At 43.7% G+C, this 6817-nt stretch overlaps 1 pseudogene; it reads right to left on the bottom strand.

Annotated features, from left to right (window-relative positions):
- Positions 1-1664: 1664 nt before the first annotated feature.
- On the bottom strand, positions 1665-3698 carry LOC147433757 (uncharacterized; annotated as a pseudogene).
- Positions 3699-6817: the final 3119 nt, after the last annotated feature.

Raw genomic sequence — 6817 nt, 5'->3', positions numbered from 1 at the left:
TATTGAAGGTGTCTACGATGAATCTAAGTGCCGATATCTTGTGTGTGTGATGCTTGGCATATGAAGCAAAAGAGAAGATTGAGGAAGGTGTGAGGTGAGGACATAGGAAGGTACACATCTTTTCCTGCGTCGAGGGATGCAAAAACAGCGAGAGAAGCATCCTATGCCGGGCTCTCTCTCTCTCTCTCTCTCTCTCTCTCTCTCTCTCTCAAAATTGCAAATGTTAATACTTTATCAAGAATTGGAAGCATGCAAAAAAATGAACCTCTAGGCTTTACCTATGTTACATCAAACTCAATAACTTTGCATGTAATCAAGCCTATTTAAAGACTCTTCTAACGAGCTGACATACATCAAATTACATCAACAAGGCGATATGGTTATCGATTCATGATGCTTCAATTCCTCCTCTCCCTTCTTGTGCCCCCCAATGTAAAGCCAATCTCTCTCTCTCTCTCTCTCTCTCTCTCTCTCTCTCTCTCTCTCTCTCAAGTGTGATCAATCACCGAATTGGATAATTCCAAGACATGTCAGATTGATATCCAAACATTCAAAATGAGATGGATATCAACTGTAATTTTTTGACCACAGAAGTACAGATACAAAAATGGGAATTACACCATGCAGACATTGGAGGAAGATATCATGTATGCAATAGCACTGTAACACTCCGTTTCCTGCACTCATTAAATGCAAAGTTTGTTAGTCATCTCAAAGCCATAAAACACCTACCAATTCTTCTGTGGATTAGGTCCATCCATGTAGCTGTCAAGCTTTCTCACCATGCAAATGTAGCCGCAATCTACAAGCTGCACAAAGAGGGTATAGGATGGTAGTTCCCCAATTTATTGGCTTGTGAACAGCTCAGGAGTGTTTGGGTCACATATCCGACACTTTGCGGGGCACGGCTCACTACACATCCCAATACAAGGATGACCACATTTTAGAGCTTTGCCGCAAGGTGTGTCACATCGATGCCTTGTGCATATAGAACTGCAAGGAAGACTACAAGAATAGTGTTCACACATCCAAGGACATGGCAGTAAGCATGGGACACAAGGTTTCTCACAAGTATGGGCACAACGCTCATGCACACAACAATTAAGGCATGGTTTCTTGAGGCCATAGGGCTTGCATGGTGCACCACATGGCGACTTGCATTTGTGGAAACAGGGCAAGGGAATTGCACATGGGTGGTTGCAAATGCTCACATGCTGCTCACCTTGGCACCTTGCACACGTACCACTGCAGCTATGTCCACAAGGCAGCTTATGAGAGCAAGGGTAGGAGCAAGACTACCGCAATCCTGAGGTTAGTCGATGGCATTGTATAGTAGCTTTATGGCCGCTGAGCAAGTTCGCATCGACCATCGAACGGCATTGTATTGAGGAGATATGTTCCGCTAGACTGCATACCACCACCTGAATGTGACCAAATGGCAAAGTTTGGTGTACCTTTGCATTGCAACTCATAATTTTTCTGTTACTGCATTTTGCTTCTGTGACATACCGCAAGGCATCTGCATGCTGAGAGAGAGAGAGAGAGAGAGAGAGAGAGAGAGAGAGAGAGAGAGAGAGAGAGAGAGAGAGAGAGAGAGAGAGAGAGAGAGAGAGAGAGAGAGAGAGAGAGAGAGAGAGAGAGAGAGAGAGAGAGAGAGAGAAAATATGGCTTGAGCCGTTGCAACCCTAGCTCGTCATCGCCCTATCCCTGCATGGCCCTATCCCTGCATAACAAAAATACATATAGCCTCTGCTCATAAGGAGCCATGGGTGCACCAAGATCCAAGTAGAGCATACCTGTAACATTCCATACATTGGGGGCTTTTTACAAGGAAGCCCATAACCTTTACAAAGGAGCTACCATAGTACATAAACTCGATACAAGAACTAACAGGACTGCCATGTGTGCCACCTCCTTGAGAAGACTGCCACTGCACCCCAAGAAGCACACGACCCAGACAAACAAAGAGAAGTTACAACCCGATCATAAGCATAACAAAAACCAACCTGCAAGACCCCAACACATCGATCAATGCACAACTGAACCTTGGAGGCCACCATTAAGGACAACCCTGCCACGACCATCCCCATTCACCAAGACTCCTTGCTCATCATTAGCACACCAACTGGGACCACGTTTCGCCACGGCCACAACAACCTTACCCGAACGCGAACAGGCTTTAGGGGGGGCCACGCCCCTGCTGAGGAAGACCGACGGAGCTGCCCTGGCAGCACGCCCAGGCACACGAAGCCACCATTGAACCTCCGGAAGGAGGTGAGGGAAGCGGCAACTCTCCTCGCCAAAAATAAGGGCGGATGGCAAGGGCACAGGGTCACACCACGGCTGGAGCTGCCGGGTCTCCTACCCCGAGAAACCCCGCTCCTTGGCCGAGCCCGCCACAGAGAACCACTGCGCCAGCACCTTCAGACATAACCTTCAGACGAAGTGTGTATGCAGGGCATGATGGCGATTGCTCAGTGCCCCCTTCCTTTCCTTCTGATTTCCAAAATTCCCTACGAATCATTGCAAGAGAAGGCTCATGACTTCGAGGCACGGTCACAAGTCCCATAAATGTCCACTATCTCTCTATCCACGGTCCAATAAAACAACAGATAACTTTGTCCAGTTTTTGAAAAATACACACCAGTAATCTAAATGAGTGCCCACTATCTTGTTTCGACCAATCAACATTTTTGACCTGTAAAAAAATGCTTGAAAATGCGACTTCATTTTTTTTACTATTTTAGTCAGAAAAAAGAGAACGCATCGCTATAGCAGGCCAAAAAGAAGCTTTTGATAGAGAAAGGGGATTTTGAGGAGTTTTGGCAACCCAATCCTGGATGAAGCTGAGAACAAAGAATCCTCTCTATGGATGGCAGAACTTGAACTCATCTACCTATTGGATAAAAAGTCCGCCAAGGCCGTGACCCGCGTGAACGCGTGTTTCCTCCAAATCTCAAGTTCGTTCTTCTCCTTCTTCTTCCCCCTTCCTTCCATGCACGCGTACTGGGTTTGAGCCCCTTCAAATGGTATTAGAACCTGGCTTGCCAATGCTGCTCCCCTCCCACGTGTCCAGGCCCACCAAAGCTTGAGAGGATTGAGTAGAATTGAGCAGGGAGCAGGGATCTAGAAAGCTTGAAGAAGTCAAGCAAGCTTTTGAGATCTGCAGGGAACTTGGTATCGAAGGCAGTAGGAATCGACTTGCATAGGGAAATAGAAGTGAGTGAGGCTCGAAGGGAAATCCAACACTTGCGACCTGTGTGCAACAACTTGGAGTTGTGAGCACAACCAAGCCAAGGGGAAATTTGTAGCACTGAAAAGAGTCTGCAGATAGCGCTAAAAATCTCCAAGGATTCGTAAGCAGCACCAGCGTAGCAATTGCCTTGCAAGCAAGCAAAGGAGGGAGTTAAATAGAACTAGCTGCACTGGACAAGTCTACAGTAGAGTAGCGTTGGCAAAAATTTGAAGCTTTAGCTCAATTTTAGTAGCGCTAGGATCTGCTAACAATCGAGCAACAAGCTTAACAGGAACTTTGAGGCAGTAGATCAAAGCAGATCAGGCAAGACTATGGTGTTACACGCATACACAGTGCACACTGTCGTCCTCCTCTGCTCGGAGCAATTTGACAAAGTAAATTGTGTGTGGTGGTACACACACACACACACACACACGCTGTCATCCTTTTCTTACTCGTTCAGACAACACAACAAAAACAAAAAAAAAAGATTTTTTTTAATGGCCTCTCTCTGAGTGTTCACACACTCGATCAAAACGAAGGCGGCATCGATTTGGATGGATCAACTTCTTTGACATTGATCGCGCGTGTATATATATATATATATATATATATATATATATATATAGAGAGAGAGAGAGAGAGAGAGAGAGAGAGAGAGAGAGAGAGAGAGAGAGATCACACTTGCTATCTCAACGCGCTGCATCGACATTCGACACCGACACTGGCGACTACCCCCGATGATTTTCTCGACATCTCACATTACACAACGGGTTCTCGACACCTGACCCCGACACCCACATTCTTGTGGATGAGTGGTTTCCCATGGACGATTACGCTCATGACATGGGCGAGGTACCTGTATCATAGAGGAGTGACACCCAACATGGCATCGAGCGCAACAATTACGCTTTGTGGCATAGTTTTGGCTTTAACCATTTGGCGGCTACTCGAATAGCACATTTCCCTCAAGCGGTGGAAATCAGCTTCAACTTCCATAGTATACACTGACATGCAGGTACAATGCCTTCAAAGGAACGCTTGGAAGTCATTTTGGCACTAGTTTCTCTGCGGATGATCATGCATTAACACATGCATATTTCCTTGAGCACAGACAATGCATGCAGGAGTTTTTTGGCACCTATTTGTGCGTGCGTGATTTCTCATGTACGTTGAGTTACAGTTACTGCCTATTGTACATCGTGTGGAGTCATTTTTTGGTAATTTTGGCAATTTTCTCGATCATTTTTGAGACTCGAATTGGAAGATCCCTTTCTAAGATTGTAGCTAGTCTTGAGTCTGCTTAGCCTTGGAGGTTCATTTACATGAGGTTTTGTTGAGTTGGATTGTTCTCGAATGTTCAGACACTTTTGGTGATACAGGTTACTAGAGTACCCCTCTTTCGATGTCCTCACCATAGGCTATGTATTTGGATGGACACTTTTTCTTTTGACGCCAAGTTGGGGCACATGATAGTTTGTTACTTCTGTCTTATGCGTAATGGTTATTTTTTTGGTAGTTTATGCGTTGATTTTGTCCTGTCGGGTTTGAGACTTTGCTCCCCGTACAGAGGAGACTCTATCAAATTTTTCCCACGAGTTGACCATATGCGTTCTTGACACATATGAGTGCTTACATCCAGTGATTATGTCGTATTTTGTCTTGAGTTTCTATTCCCATTCCAGGGAAAACTCCTTCAAAATTCTCCCAACACTTTTTGTCATAAACCCTTGGTCATTTTTTCTTGAGTTATGATTGCTTCGGAAAGGGAAGAATACTACATAAAGAAATTTGATGGCACACACTTTATGATTTGGAAGCGATGTATGCTTGATGTCTTGGTGTCTGGAAGTTCCATTGAAAGAGCGTAGAGAGCATGCTTACACTGATGTTCAATGGGAAGAGTTGGATACCCATGCTATGGCCACGACTAGATTACATCTTGGCGAGACCATATTCTTCACTATTACGGACAAGACTAAATCACGAGAGTTTTGAGACTCTCTATGCATGGAAAAAGTGCTCCTAGCAAATTTTTCTTGAAAATGCGTTTGAATATGAAAGAAGGTAGCAGCGTTAGTGAACACCTGAATGAATTCACTAGCACATTTTCTCAGTTGACATACAAAGGGCTGAATTTCAATGAAGAAATGAAGGCCATTTTCTTGTTATTCTCTTTGCCTTCTTCTTGGGACACGTTCAATACTATGATTAGTAACTCCACACCAAGTGGTAAACTGAAGTTCTGACGATGTTACTAGTGGATTGCTCACTGAAGAGATTAGATGTTAATCTCTCGACAATGGTGGGCATGGAGATGCATATATGGAAAGTGACCATAATTGCCATAGGCAAAGAGGTGGACGTAGTCACATCCACGGTCGTTCACACGATTGTAAGGATCGGCACAATCATCGCACGAGTCAAGACCGTGATTTGAGAAATGTAGAATGCTATGTTTGTGGTCAGAAAGACCATTTAAAGAAGGATTTCCATCTTTTACAACGTGAAAAGGGCAAAGATATTGTGAAGTGCAATGCTCCAAAGAGCAGTGTAAAGATAGAGGAGATCAATGTGGTTGAATATCCACCTCCATAGTTGTTCTTGACGTGCAACATCCATCAGATGTGCTTGTTCTCACTTTTGATTTAAGTCCAGATGTGTTATTGGCACTTGATGAGTGTTATGCACAAAATTAGATCATTGATTTATATGTCAGTTCTCATGTTACTTCCCATAGGGAATGGTTCTCCATATATATCTTGCTATGCACGGTTCTGTCAAGCTTGGGGTTTCTTATTAGCTTGTATCTCTGAGAAAAAAACTGAGACAAACATAAAAAACAAAGCAAGGAGGATGTATGACAACCCTCGATAAGATTTTTTCCCTGTGTCTGGCTAGAAGAATCTTCTCTTTGATGGATCAAATTATTCTTAAAGAGCAAAAATGTTTCATTAGATGCGGATCTATCCTTGAAGCTGTCATTACCTTGTGGGAAGGAATTGAGCATGCTATAGATTCTGGTCAAGATTTTTACTTTTTTAAAGTTGACTTTGACAAGGCATATGATAGAATGGAGTGGGACTTTATTCTCTAGTCCTTGCATGACATTGGTTTTGGGAAAAAAATTATAAAGTTTGTGTATGTTCTGTTGGTAATGCTTATGCAAGGATTGCAGCAAATGGGGACCTGATAGATGAAATTCACCTAATGAGATCCATAAGGCAAGGATATCCTCTTGCTCCTCTACTCTTTGCTATTTCTTCAGATTCTCCAGGGGGTGGTTGATCAAGGATGGAATCAATGAAGGTAAAATCAAAGGGATCAATATCCAAGGTGCCTCGTGCTTTTTTCTGTAGCATTTAGCCGATGATATCAATGCACTAATGCAAGCTAATAGGGATTCAGTGAATGATTTTCTTGATTTCCTTAACCTGTTTTGCCTACCCAATGGTTCTATCATCAACCACTCCAAGATTGGTTCAAGTCTTCCAATGGGGAGATACGAGCCTCATTTTGTAGTGTAGGTTGTCAAACTATACCAAATGGCAAGATCTTCAAGCTCTTGGGTATACCTATGGG

The sequence above is a fragment of the Adiantum capillus-veneris genome, chromosome 19 (assembly GCF_014529385.1).
Source record: "Adiantum capillus-veneris isolate H3 chromosome 19, ASM1452938v2, whole genome shotgun sequence".
NCBI classification, from domain to species: Eukaryota; Viridiplantae; Streptophyta; class Polypodiopsida; order Polypodiales; family Pteridaceae; genus Adiantum; species Adiantum capillus-veneris.
The sequence above is the reverse complement of the archived record's forward strand: the minus strand, read 5'-3'. Positions and strand labels throughout refer to the sequence as shown.